Source organism: Dromaius novaehollandiae, chromosome Z (genome assembly GCF_036370855.1).
Source record: "Dromaius novaehollandiae isolate bDroNov1 chromosome Z, bDroNov1.hap1, whole genome shotgun sequence".
Taxonomy (NCBI): domain Eukaryota; kingdom Metazoa; phylum Chordata; class Aves; order Casuariiformes; family Dromaiidae; genus Dromaius; species Dromaius novaehollandiae.
This window is the reverse complement of record NC_088132.1, coordinates 81879804-81894652: the sequence shown is the minus strand read 5'-3', so window position 1 is coordinate 81894652 and position 14849 is coordinate 81879804. Positions and strand designations below refer to the sequence as shown.

Genomic DNA, 14849 nt, shown 5'->3' with positions numbered 1-14849 from the left:
CTAAGGACTAATAAAACAAAAGCCCACATTACAACTCATTCCTTGCCACTTTTCACCTTTTCCAAAGGAAACACGTCACCAAAAAGCCCAATTTGAACGGGAGGCAAAAATGCAGATTTCTCACGTGCTCCGGGAGCTCCCCGTGGGAGCTGCAACATTTCGCCCTCGAGAGCTGAAAACTGCTGCTGGCACGCTGCGTTCAGACCGGCACGCTAATACCTTATGGCTCGAAGAATTAAATTACAAGATACCTACTTGGAAATGGAAGATGTTTTGCATGCAAAAGGCATCTGGGGAGTGTGCGTTCGAACATGTGCGCCATGCACACGACGACGGTGGCAGGTAGCAAGTTCTTCGGCTGCCAACACGAGCGGTTTCCTAAGAGACACCGGGAACCCATGGCAGCTCCACTTTGCGGTCGAGGATCGCATTGAAGGAGCATGCGTAGCGCCCAATTTCTCGCACAGCAGGGACCGTACTCCACGCCCCAGCGTCGCCTGTTATCAGAGCACGTACAGCGCACACAGTACGTGCCCCAGCGATAAAGAGCTGATCCGCACAATCGCACTTTTCAACCACGCGCTTATGCCTCAGCTCCAGCCAGCTTGCGCTGTCTTTTGCAAATAAACGAAGGGAGACCATTATCAGAAACTAAAGCTTTTCTTTTCAGGCACTGAGGCAACATAATGGCCACTTGTGCCGCGAAAAGCCCTGTAATCCTAAAAGACACATCCAACTCAAGTTGAGATGTCAACACGCTGGCGCGATCTGTGCAGCAAGTCACCGGCGGAGGGGAGGGATGGGGCAGGAATGGCATCCCATGGCTGGCAGCAAGGCCATCGCGGAGGGCACTTAATCCCTTTAAACCGTGCCTACAGCGCATTGGCAGGGAGAGTTTTTGTGCCTGCACGCAGGCTTTCTAGCAGCGTTCACAGCACGTACCTCGGCCGCGAGCCAACACGCCCAGGCTGTCACCTCTCCTTGTCACATACACACAAACACGAAATTAAGGATCACACCAGCAACAACCCAAAAGACGACCCCGCTACAGACGAACGCACTGAAACGGTGGACAGGAAAACGCAGAACTGGGGTTGCAAGTGCCTCTTGTGTGGAGCTCCCTCATCTCAGGGATTTTAAGCTAGAAGGGACCAGTAGATCATCTCCTCCGGGGAACCACATGCCACTGCGCTCTGCCTATATACTCCTAAATCAAACCAATCGCTTCAGTTAATCACGACCTTTCTGTTCTTCAGAAACGAAGCTGTGCTGTGCTCCAGGCAGAGGGCAGGAGAGCTTGAGGAGCTCCTACTGCTCAGCGTCCTTGAAATACAGAATGGAAATGAGTAAGCGAGATACGTCCCCATGGTTTTTGCTGATGGTCTAGAAGAAGGCTGATGCAACGGAGGGGAAAAAACAAATCAGTCTTGGGTTTCTGCTGCTCTGACCAAAGGGAAAATTCCTTCCCGACCTCAAATCCGATGATGTCTGAACTTGAGTTGTATCAGCAAGGCGACTGGCAGATGTCTTGGAGACAGAGCTCCCCACACCCCACCCCGGTGTGGTTTTCTCCTGTGGGATCTCTGTGCCTTCTTCCTACAAGGTGCTTAAGTGACAAGCGTGTATGGGGGGGAGGGACCTTCCCGTATACATCTGCCATTTGGGAGAGGGAAGGGGAAGAGAAAAACCGTAACGTGGACCTCTCAGAGACAGCTAAGCTCACCTGGAAGGCTCCATGCACGGATGAGTGCATCCTCTGCTCTGCCCCAGGCGGTTCTGAATCTTTCATCACCTTCATCGTTTACAAAACAAAACAAGATTTTGCAAATGTTCTAGGGGAAAAGATCAGGAACTGGAGAACGTGGCAACTCTGCACATGCAGAATGAAAAATGGTCCCTTCCTCAGAACGCTTCTAGCCCAATAATAAAATAAGAGGCAGAGAAGTAAGTAAAGACATGGGGAAGCCCAAGAGGACAAGGAACGAAGCCATATTCAGGCCATTCCAGCATTTAGCTTCTGAGTCGTGAAGCACTTGAGATATGCAATTAAAGCCACGCGAGGAGGCCCCAGGCGGCACACAGCCAGCCAAGGAACGGGGAGGTCAGTGCCATGGGAGCAGAGACCTACGGGACTGGCGTCCCCACTTCGGGCTTCCAGCAGATTTAAACATACCACAAGCCAGGTGCTACAGCTACTTGCAAAGACAGGAGAAAACAGGGCTGAGAAGGGCTGAAAACAGTGTCCCCCTCAGCTCCGTGTACCTGATCCTTGCCACGTGGACTGCATACGGTCCAGACAGCGGGCTTCAATCTCGAAAAGCGACTGCTTTTCACAGCGGTAGAAGCAGCGATTCTTATTCCGACCAGACAGATCATCTTGATTCATCAAGCTCTCAGATTCCCGTGGACTAAAAGGCACCATCTAAAACACAACGTTTTATTATTGCACCAGACTGCTGGCAGCAAAGAGTAGGTCTGTCCTTTCACTTAGGGAGCAATCACTGTCCCACCCTCCGCAATAAATTCTCTCCGTGATTTAATAAGGAACTGATGCCTTGATTTACCGGGACCGCTCGGAGAAGGTTCATTATTTTCTCCATCAGTCTATTCGAGAGAGATTCTGCAACGCAGGAGAGGAGCCAGGAGGGCTCCCATCAGTCACACCGGCACCTGTCTGCCAGCCGCCGGGCTGAGACAGCGCTTTGTTTCCCGCAGACAATAAATGACCATCTGGCAGCAGCGACTTCCACTCGCAGCCGATCCAAGCAGATTGGAGCTGGCAACCGAGCAACACCGAACTACCAAAATGCCGCATGGAGCATAAAGCTTGCAGTAATACCCCCCCCCCCAACTGCGGCTGGCTGACGGAGACGGGACGGGACGCAGCGCGGGCAGCCGCCGAGGCGCCCCTGCAGCCCCTCACTCAGCCTGGATCCATGGATCCACCTCCCGGTCTCCCACCTAGTTTCCACGAGCGATTCGGGGAGCGCCTCTGGCACTCGTCGGGAGCCAGCGCAGCAGCCGAGGACGCTAGCGGCGAGCCGAGGACCCGCCGTACGCCGACGGGGCAGAGCCGTCTCCTCGCTTCCCTGCCCGGCATCACGCCGCTCTTAGTCACGGCGCTGCGGCGTCACGTGAGAGCACGCGAGAACGAGGGACGCCAACAGCTGGCTGCCTTCATTTTGTCACCCGCTCCGTCTTAGCCGTCGTCTGCATCGGGAAGACGCGTCAGCGTTTTACGAGCGCTGACGAGTCTGTGCAGTGTGGAAGGAGGAGCGTCAGCAGCCGGCCGGCATCGCAGCCTCGCCACGGGAAGCTTGGACAACGCAGAGGCCCGCTAATACCTTCCAGGGGACGCCAAGCACGCATCTGCGTGCCGTGAACGACAAAATCCCGCTTCTCCCATCCTGCAAGGACAGCTGTGCCAGCCGGGCACAGAGGTCAGCGCAGCAGGACACGGATCTTCCCAATTTTCCACCAGCGACACCTCTCCACGAGGAGCCGCTGCCCAAAAGCAGGGCGCTACGGCAGAAGCGTTGCCCCGCAGAGCCAGAGCTTTCCAGGGCAGCGTCCCAAGCCCAGCCCTCGGCCGGATACGGGTTTTATTACTCAGCTGGACAAAATCCACCAAATAGTTCTGGCGATATTTTAGGAAGAGGCTGCAGCTCTGACAAAAGCTGGGGATGGCAGGGAAAGCGCAGGCGATTCGCCCCACGGCGGGTCACCTTCGCCGCACGGGAGGGATGCGCTTGGAGCTGAGCCCCACGCAGACCTACCACCTCTCACACCACACACGGGGCCAAAACAGCCCAGATAAGCTCTTATCTCCAGCACAGCCTATGGAAACATCAACCCTTGACGTTCCTGCAGCGCTCTGCACCGACGATTAGCTCCACGAGGGCAGCGGCGAGAGGCTACGAGGATCAAAGCCGCTCTCTGCTGAGCTCTAGAAGACAGTGTGATCCCACCCAGCCTAATTCAGGCAGGACACGAGCAACGGGAAGAGCCGTCTGGAGGAGACGAGGGAGGAACGCGCGCAGCGATGCCAGGCCGTTTATCCGTTTAAAGAGTAACCATCGTTTGTAAGGTGACGACACGCAGAACAAGCGACCTCTCGCCCGGGTCAGCGCTTGCAGTCTTGGCTGGCTGCTGGCAATGAGTTTGCAGGAGTGGAAACGGGAGTGTTTGAAGGAAAGCCTGTGATTTAGGGGCACCCAAGGGTGAACATTTGCAGCCACACCTGGGTCACGGAGGAAAACGCCAGCAGCAGAAGGTCACAAAGCCACCACTGGGAGCTGGCATTGCAGAGATGGAAAGACAAGAAGAGACACTATGGAAGCAACTACTCCCATCTGTCCAAAACGCTGGGTGAAGTGCTCCAGCCTGCTCTGATAACACTCCCCTGAGAGTAAGCAGTCTGTCCTGGCCTTTCCAAACCTCACTGGAGGCAGAATCAGGCCGCTGTTCATCCTTCGGGCCGCTCAGAGACAGGCACGCGTATTGCATCCCTCCTCCTTCCACCTTCACACCTACCTGCAGGCTCTCCTCTCCCGAGGGATCGCTCCGTATCTCAGCACGGGAGACAACTCCAGCTCACATGGCCTGGACGGACGGGGAAAAGGCCTGCAGTAGATACACCGAGCCCCGTTCTTAAGTCTCATTTTTCCCCAGCTACAAGTAAGCTGAGCAGCAAGCGGCATGGACAGAGCCCACAGGCCACAGCGTGTTTAAACCCGCTCTCAAATCCACCCCCAGCTTTTAACAGCTGGGTCATGAGCTATGGAAAGGGGTTAAAAACAATTCGCCAGGATAACGTGTCCCTTAAGGAACCAGCCCCACAAATAGCAAGCAAAGAAACTCCTCAGACAGGAATTTTAATGTGCTATTGGCCGGCCACCAGCCTCATTTTTGAGGCCTTAAGTGCATTTTTTGTGCAATCGTTTCCAGACTACCACTCTCCCCACCGGACAAGGGCTGCCCTGCACCAGCAGCACGGGATGGAAGGAGCCCGTTCGGCACCGCGTGTCCCCCGGAAGGGCCACCTGGCTCTGCCCACGCGTGCCCTGCTTGCTCCTCACCCTGCAGCAGTGAAGTTAGGAGGAGCTGAACGAGGAGCAGCCTGCTGAATCCCAGGAGGCAAAGGAGCTGCAAGCAGCTACATTTAGTGCCCGAGGGACTGCCAGTTTTGATTAATAAAAAGTAAATGAGGCAGCTCAACTGGATAAGCCCTAGTGGATGGGAGAAGGACAGAGAGGCTTTTGGTAATATAAAGCAAACGTAAATGACAAAGCTTTAGCGCGTTTTGCTTGCCAATGTCATTATTTCAGCTAACTGGTTAGGGCACATTTTACAGAACCATCTGTAAAATAGGTGCTTTGTGCTGATTTCTGCATCCCCTGCCATCTCTGCCTCCTGGAAAGAGCCACAGGCGGCCAGAGCTCATCACCGAGCAGGACGGCTGCATACTATTTCATGGAGTCCTTCAGGAGGGTAATGCAAACAGATCAGAGGTGGGAAAAATCTGGGAACGGGGAAAACAGGCTATAACAGCACACCTTTCTCTGCGTCACCTTTCAAACGAGCAGACAAGCTGCAACAGCCGCTGTAAAACCACTGCCCTTGGGAGAAGCCGCCGGCAGCACAGCTACAATTTACAACCCCCGCGTGAAAAGCGGGACGTGACACTCGCAGCCGGAGTTGCGTACGCTCTCGGGGTGGGCTCATCCCCCCCAGCTAGGGAAGACGCTGCCACGCCAGGTAGCCCACGGAGAGAAAGGTATTCCAGGACACGATTCAGCTGACCTATTTTAGAGATCAGCATGGGATCAACTGAGCTTTGGAAGTGTCTATTTACCTCCACCAGTGGTAATGATAGTCTAGACAGCTGGCCCAGATACGGACAGCTAATGTTCAGTTACACGAACCTCCACCCTTACCACCTTAACAGGACTTAATGTCAAAGTATCCGTGATACTAGTCTCTTCTGCAAACTGTAGCTCTTGGGTACACCGGCTTAGCTTCCTCGTTTCTGCCGGTGCTGCGGTGGTAGTGAGGAACTACAGAACCGCAGTTCAGGTCTGTGGTTGCCTAGATCCACTTAGGGTTGATGAATTCTGCTAAAAACTCCCATTTCACCACTTCGGCCCACGTCTAGGCTCAAGGAAGGGAGCCTGTTGGCAGATCCCTGCTGCAAAACCCCACGGATCCCCGGACTGGGCAGACACGCAAAGCTGTGGTGATTACGCAGAGGATGGCGTGGAAGTAGCAGCCAGCCTGGCTGTGGTATCTCCCCAGGTCAGCCAGCGCTCTTGGACAGAAACACAGCAGCGTCCCCCAAACTTGGTGACAGACGAACAGCATTACAGCTTCCTAAAAATGGTAAATCAGTGCTGTTCACGTAAGTGACTCCCTTCCTAAACTGACAACAAAAAATAGGAGATTAAGTCCGCCGTTCAGAGTCAGAGTTTCCTGCCAGGATGTTACTCTTGGCCTACGGACCCGCGTTCCCTTGCAGGTGTCCCCCAACGACAGGCTGGAACTACCAAACCTGAGCATCAGAAGTAGAGAGACCGACAAGGAGCAAAGGGCACAGGAGCACTGCAACTAAAGCCATTGCGATTACTTGAGTTTACCAAGAGAAGTTTGACAAAAGATATGAACCGGTAGATTTTTTGGCTTCAAACTCTTACGCAAAGTTTCACAGTGAGCAATGAACAGGCACAACTGTCGTCATGACCTGGCACTGCCCTGTTGTTTGTTCACTAAAGTCAAAGCCACGTTTGAAAGACTGGGGTGGAAACAGCTTTGATCATCTCAAAGTAAACTTGAGCTCTTGACTAGAAGAGGGAACATTTTGGGAAAAGGCTAAGTCGCATGCAGGGAACAGCTTAACGCGGATGACATCTGACAAGACACTGAAAACCAACGTGGAAGCTGCACTTTGCGCTCTCCAAGACACACACATGCACTTCAGAGCAAGGACGGGAAAGCGTTTACCTATCTTATCAGGAGAAGGTCAAAAGATAACCTCAATGCGCTGGCCTCCCTGCTCGGTATGTTTGTTTTTAGGCATTTTAAACTGTATGTGTCAGGACAAGAACCTTGAACTTGTCTCTTACCAGGGGCAGATGAGCTCAGTCTCAAAGCACCCTGAGCTGACCTCCTTGCATGCCAGCACTTCCTTCGATGTAGATCCCAGCACGGCCATGCACACATGCGCTGTACACCAAACTCTTCATCCAAATTAAAAACTGAACATTGATTTCAGTGCACTCAATCCATATGTTTTACCCACAGCACAGGGAGACGCTGTCAGTGCCTGCAGTTTGACGGGAACTTCTCAGAACCACCAGTGCCAGGAGCAACGAAGGACCCTGCTCTGTGCCACTGTTTGACTCGCACGTGCTAAGAGGCTTTGATAGAATAGATAAAACTACAAATACTCAAATATTTGAGCTGGCACAACAGGGTAAACACGCACCTGAAACAAAGACAAAAGCATAACATCTTATTGACCTACTGTGCTGAAGCTACATACATACAGGTGTACTTAAAACAGACTTATCTCAGAGACCTAAGCAGAAAATATATTACCCTGTAGCAGTCAATAAATAGGCCTAGAGGGAATTCATGACCTAGCAGGTGGAGTAACTATTCTACAGACCCTCTGCATATAAGGAGTGAGACTGCCTGTCCCTTCTGGGTCTCCTCCTACCCAAAGATTTAGAGGTTTTCTGTAAAAATTAATAAATATTAGAAGTTTAGCCTTAATTTTTAGAATGCCTCTGGGTAACCATGTTGAGTAAGTGCACAGCAGCTCAGGAAAACCACGCCAAGAATGCACTAAGCTGTTTCTCTACAAACACTTACAGACTGCTCAGAGATAATGCTAGAAATATTTATTTTGGTAAGTTTGCCTCCTGACCCAAAAGGATACACAGTTCCTACAGAACTGCCTGAGGACCAGAAGACCCAGGACCACCCAAGGACATCCAAGACCAATGAGATCCATTCTTCAGGAATGCTGCGTCCACCCGGAGGCTCCCAACCAGACACCACGTGTGGCAATGAGACCCACCAGCCCTGCCCACTGATTGCTCTCCACAGAGTTACTGGGGGACCTGCGGGTAGGAAGGTGATTCAGATACACATCCATGAACTAGTTTTGAACAGTTTTTGTCATGGCACAGAGCTCAAAACAGAATGCAAGACCTGCCGCAAGAAGTAAGCTGCCATTTAGCATTATACCACCCTGCCACCTTAAACAACCATTTTAAAACTTCTGCAGGCATGTCTGCATGAGCAGCAGTGATGGAAGGGGAACCTCGGAGCTTGCACTGCCCTAGGCATCTTGCTCCCACAGTGAAGACAGAGCCTCAAGGATTCACAATTGCATGGTGACCCTACTCACACAGGCTCCTCTGGAGCAGAGGAACAAGTCCAAGGCCATAGGGACATAGAAAGCTCAGAGCTGCTCTGAGAGTGGGAGACTTACAAAAACCCCAAGTCAGGAGAGAAATCAGAAGGCATTTTGCCACCAACCAAGATGGGAAGAGGGGTACGGTTTGAAATGTGAGCTAATACGGACACACTGCTAGCACTGAGGCACCGTCCTCCAGCGTGCGTCAGCCCCAGCAAACACCGCAGCAGGGATCCAAAGAGCTTGTGCAAAGCTCTACCACCATCTGAGAAAGTTCCCCCCCAAACCTCACTGCATCGGCCGACCTCTAATTACACAAGGGATTAACATCCCTGAAGTTAATTAGAATAAGAATGTGAAGGGAGGATTTTAATTGCAGCAAAAGGGAGAATCGCTTGCAATTGCGGCACAAACTTTGTGGCAGGGAGCCTGCTATTCATATACCCTCAACTACAGAGAGACGAACAGAGAGCTCACACCATTAAAAAAAAAAAAAAAAAAAAAAAAGAAAAAAAAAAAGCACAAGAGGAAACTTGATTAATCAAGAAACATTATAACATTATATACACAGACAATATCTTACATTAAAGGGTCTTTTAGAGCAGCAGGTGGAAGTACAGCATTACCAACAGCCAGAAAAGGAAGCTGGAAAAAAAAAAGTAGAAATGGGACAAGGGGAAATAATGATGTGAACATATAGCAAAGACGACAGCAATTTTATCATCTCCTAAACTGTTTAAAACAAGGACAGGCTACTAGTGAGAAACACATCCTTGTTCAGCCAAAAGTGACTGGGGTTGAGCATATTTGAAAGACTAGCTCTGAGCGTGGCCCAAGTCACCAGGTGAAGCTCCATCACTTATGTTATATGCGGGTCAGATCAGACCATTTGAGGGATCTTCACAACTCATGAATTAAGTAGCTGAGCTTAACAAGGACCTTGAAAAGGAACTTCTAGAACAAATTATACAGTATGAATGGTCAAAGAAAATAAACCTCATACCTAGCCTCTAGTTATTGTAGGTGCTTTGACACTTTGCACTAAAAATGCAGCTAATGCTTACATAAATGGTTTTATCGATTTAGTGCCGGCGCGTTAGAAGGCACACAAATTGCCAGGGCTTACTGCAGGCTTTCCCCTCGTCTGTTAGACGGTCTTCAGGGCTTCCGAAGCCAGCAAACAAAACACAAGCTGTTTTCTGAAGTGATCCTTCCCTCGTATTCTTCTACGGGAGCAGTCCCAAGAATCCCACGACAGAGATTTAAACATTACCCCTGTTGCCTACGCACACGGAGCTCAGGGCACATCCCTGAGCCCAATTATTTAATCGTCTGAGATAATAACGAGCACCAAAAGGTCTCCTGATGTTTCTCCAGCTGAACGGGAAGTTAATTTTCCTTTCTTTTCCTTTTTCAACATATGCTTTCTTCCCCTTCCTGGCAGCCTTGTGAACTTGAAGAACCGCTGCGTTTGCTTAGGATTCCCTGTCCACGAGAAGCATCCCTGAGCACAAGCGCAGGGAAGGACACTGGAGCCATATCTTGCAACGCCAGCATGCAGGAAGCATCTCCACAGCATGCCAAAGAGGTCCGGCACTTTCCAAGACCAACTCCTGCGGCATTGGAAAACAGAGAGGACGCCTAGCATTGAGCTAAACTGGCACTGAATAATCCTCCAAATACTAACAGAATTAGGACGCACACGGGGCAAGCACTCATGGCCAACCGTGCTAGCACGATCCAACCCTCTCTGAAACTGCAGAGTCCTTTCCGTAGCAAAGGGCAAGCTGCACTTACCTGCTTTGCCTGCAGTCTCTTGAGGAACTGAATCCACTTGTGCAGAAGTAAAAGGCCAAACGTGTTAAGTTAGCTTAACCCCTTCTCCGCAAGTCAGCGCTTGGAAGAGACGCAGCCTTTCATGGCCACATTGTAATAGTCAAAGAAATTAATGTCATAGAGCCAAGGAAATAAAAATTCAATCGCTCATTTGCCAGCAGCCCAGAATTGGCTTGGTGTATTGTAAATAGTTTTGGTCAAGCCATTTCAGCCAAAACCCTGAGAAGAAAATGCTGGAAAGAATTCCTTCTTATTTTAGGGTTTGATATTTTTAACAAAGTATTTCTACTTTTATTTCACAGTGATGTATGTAAAATTTCCACGTCTCCATCTAATGGCGTAGAATACACAAAAACATATTTCATTTCGGATCAAATAAAAAATCTTCAACTTGACATTATTTTCTTTGCTGTTTTAATGGAACTAAAAAGAAAACTATTCTGATTGACTCCAGATAAAAATCCTCTTTTGGAGCGGTAAAATCAAACCTTTTCAGAGCGGTGCTCCAGAACAGAACAAGTAATTTGGAGTGGAACTGTCATTTTTAAATACGTGTTATCAGCTGGAAACTTATGTGATGCTCTCCTGAGGTTCCTTTAAGTCACTACTTCTTAAAAGAAGATACAAGAGCAGCAAAATGGGCAAGATGTGACACACATGTACATCCCCCAAAGAGAGAGCGAAGCATTGCATGCAGCAGCCCCAAGTCCGAGGACACTCTGAGACACGAGACTCACCCCAGTGCCAGCCCTTTCCGGCCCTCCGCTCCCGGGAACGTGCTTGGCTTGGCTTGTTAACAGCTCCTACAAGGACTGTCCTGCCCGACTGGGAAAATATTTACTCCGCAGAAGCTTTCAGACCTTATCCAGGACAACAGCAACGGCCGCAGAAACCCCAACAGTGATAAAGCGCGGGCTGATACAGCCCTGCCGCTCCGAGAGCCGGCAGCTCCGCTCTGCTGCCCGCTTCTGCCCCATCACCAATGTCCTCTCCTGCCTCCCCGACCCCTTTCACACCAAACTGGGCTCAGCTGGATATTCTGCAGGACACAGGGGAAAAAAAACAGGCATTTCAGAGAGCAAGCTGTTTTTGACCCCTCTGATGGGAAGCTGCTGAGTTGCTAGCAGCTTCCCTGATCTCAGTAGGTGGTTTAGCACGGGAGCTTAGTGGTAAGCCCTACTGTTGCAAGGAGGCTGGGAGTTATAATTACCCGCAGGTGCTTACACCCTGCGAGATGGGCTCTGCAGAGGCTTTCAGACAGCGCAGGGACAACATCCAGCTTTTCCAGTTTTCACAAAGAGACCAAGAAGTTTATGAACGGAGAACTCACCTCCAAGATGCAACGTTGTGCTGCCCTCCCCTCCCAGTTTGATTTTACTTATTTGTTTTAAAGTAGCTGTCAAATCCTGCTACTGTGCTGTAAATCCCTGTCTTGCTGGAAGTCTTATATTCTGGCTTATATAACACGAGTGAATGAATGTTATTATTAAAAGAAAGAAAGAGAGAAATCAAACAGCAGCTCGGAGAAACGGGGAAAATCCTCCTAAGAGCCAGGGAGACCTGCACCATCTAGGGAGGAGTCGGTCATCTAATTAGGTCAGCTGGCGATAAGCCTTCTCAAAACACACATGCACACGAAGCGCTACTGCATTTCTAGAAAGTGGCAATATCCCCAAGAGGCCAAAAAACCCAAACATGACGTGCCGACGTGCAGGGCAGACAGCACGAGCGGCAAGAGCAAGAACTGGAGCACAAAGCTTTCTCCAGCAGCAAAGACCGGCAGCCCCTTATCTTACGTGCTCTGAGGATCGCTAGCTGCGGTGCGGCAAAATCCGATGGGATATAAAAAAAATTTTTCATTGAGAGAGTGGTTCAACACTGCAACAGATGACCGGAGAGGGTGTGCAGTCTCCATCCTTGCAAATGCATCCTCAAAATCAAATGGATGAGGCCCTGAGCAGCCCAGTCTGACTTTGAAGCTAGGTCTTATCTCTAGTTTAATCAAAACATCAAAAGAAACTTTTTCCCAGCAGCAAGTGGCCTGGAAGGCAGGAACACCAGCCGGTGAAACAACAGCAAGGCTGACCTTTAGAAGAGGCTCAAACACGACAGCGACGGCCACAGCGAGCTGGTGCTTCTGTTTCAGAAGGCAAGGAGCAAAGAGGATGTTCCCACGCAGCGAGCACTGTATGGGCACGCATGTGTTTTGCCCTCTAAAAAGGAAGCTGGAGGCTTTACGTTACCAGTCCCCTCCTTCCGAGCCGGTCCGACATCGCTTCTGCCCATCTCGGCAGCCTCGAGACGTGGCCTAAGCCGCCGACAGCGGCCCCGGCTATAGCCTCAGAGTGGGAATTTTGACACAGTTCACATCCAGATGTTTGACACGGGACCAAGCAAACAGGAAGGGCAGACCAAAGAGGAGGATGTGCTCGCTGTGGCTGGTCCTACCCCCTCCCGCTCTTTCTTCCTCTCTGCTCATACCAGGCAAGGACAGTCATCTGTCTCCAGTTTAGCAGCCCAGCACCGGGGGCCAAACCTCCAGTCCCCAATGACTCTTGAGGAAGCGAACATGTTATTGCAGAAACAGGCCCTAAACATTTCACAGTTCGGATCCCCTAAAAATACCTAAGCTCCGCTTATGCCACCAGGGCCGGATGCTATTATTATAGGAGCAAAAAATGCTACTCTCCAGGGTTTACATGGGCGCGAAATCCAGAATAAACATTCGCACGAAGCAGCGCGGGACATGAGCCGAGCACCTGGCTTTCTGTCGCCTTGCCGCACCGTTCGTGCTGGTCACGGGCGTAATGCCATCACTCTTTCCTATACCATCCTCCGCACGGCTGGGGCCAGAGCGGAGAACAGAGACTAAGCGCAAACAGCAGAAAGTGCCTTATGCCAACGACCCAGCAGGCAGAAACAGTATTTGCTCCTTTCCCATGTCACCACGTAACACTGACCCAGCAAGGACCGGAGCTGGCCGCTCTTGCAGGGAAGTGAAACTGCAGATGCTGGTCTCTTAAAAACAGCGTGGATGAAGATAAAAACAAGTCTGACTACTCACTGGTTTTAAGGGTCTCGCTTTGGACAGTGACTTGCATCAAACTGCCAGCTGCCAAAAGCCACTTGATTTTTGGAGGAAGATCGGTTGTTTGCCTCCTTTACTGATCCCTCTGCAATTTTTTCAAAGCTCCTTCAGTAGCTGCAGCTCCAACATGCTCAGGGGAATGCAGACACAGATTGAAGGTCTGAGATACTGTTGGGAAGCCTCTTGCTTCCCTGCAGTGGCCTCAAAACCCCTCCTGCTGCTGAGCCACACAGCTGATGCCCGTGATGCACAGGAGGAGGTACTCCTGGGCTCGGCTGGATCGCAGGTGACTCTGGTGCTCAGAGGTAAATCAGCCTAGAAACACAGCAGACAACCAGGCTGTGCAGCTGCAAGCAGGCAGGTAGCAATTTGCCCTCCCTCCTGCCTCGTTAAACCCAGCCTTGCCACCAGTCACTCTGGGGTGACTATTCCAAAATAACAGCAGAGACAGGCCAATGTCAGGCAGCAGCTACGGGCAGAGCCAAAAGTGCTTTCAGGCAGCGTGCCGCAGCACTGTCAGCAAGAAGGACAACAACGGCTGGCAGTGAGGACGCTGGGGAGCCCGCTGCCTCCTCTGAAGGCCACCAACACAGGGATCAGACACGGTGGTGGTGACACGAGGAGGGATCCCTGCATCTCATGCTGCTTCACCCAGCAGTCCTCGCACCCAGCCCGGAGCGCCGGGTTTCTCCTCCCTGCATGCACCCAGCACCCCTATGGGCTGGGGAGGAAGAGAGGAGGTGAAGCACAGACTGAAGTCAAGCTGCACACCGCAATGCCAGCAATCATTTGCCGTGTGGCAACGTTTCCCAGGCACCGCTCAGGCCTCGCTGCGCTGGCACTGCGCAAGCAGGCACCAAGCACGGAGGTGGCTCCATCTCGCTCAGGGTACAGGCAGCAATGGTGGCACAAGGACATCGTGAAACATCACGGCCTCCTGCACGCCACAGCCTGATCTTGGTCAGCAAACCCCCGTGCTCCACACCTGGGATAATTCTCCCTGGATACTCTGCAAGCAGGGAGGCACAAACAGGCTGGTCACTGTACCCGACAGCCTGCTTTCCATGCACATCCAGACCTTCGGTGCACTGAGTTGCCCTCCTGCAACATCTGTCTCCAGTGACTACAGAGGGGAAGTATGCTCCTAACTTCACCACCTCCGTTAGCTGGGATAAATCCAGATCACCTAGCAAAGGCCCTACAAAAGGGAGCAGCATATCTGCCTACACAAACCTCGCTCTTCACTGCCCAGGCCTTCCCTTCCATGGCTCTGGCCTTTCAAATACCCCTCTTAGCAGTCACAGCTGTTGGGGCAGTTTCAGGGCTCCCTTGTAAGACCATCCCTCAATCAAGGTGTGTTGAGATCAGCTTTTCCCAACAGTCAGCTGCCAAATACTCTACTGCTCCATCAAGTCCTTCGGTTAAGTACTTCACTGATGGATTGCTACAAGTCAAACCCAGCGCTCAGGCTTCAGACAAGAGCATCCTACAGACTTAAATGTGCTG

The 14849-nt window shown here is 51.2% G+C and overlaps 1 protein-coding gene across 3 annotated transcripts in view; it reads right to left on the bottom strand.

The window, feature by feature from the left end:
* The window catches only part of LOC135325130 (CBP80/20-dependent translation initiation factor-like), a 201430-nt gene that overhangs the window by 167623 nt on the left and 18958 nt on the right, over positions 1–14849 (bottom strand). The window contains exon 1 of one of the 3 annotated variants that reach the window (XM_064502749.1): positions 4534–4551. The exons of 1 other annotated variant lie outside the window; for it this stretch is intronic. The gene's annotated coding sequence lies outside the window, so the exon portion shown is untranslated. Of the gene's footprint in view, positions 1–2961; positions 3278–4533; positions 4552–14849 lie in introns of those variants that run through there. One more of the 3 variants, XM_064502748.1, reaches the window with a different exon arrangement.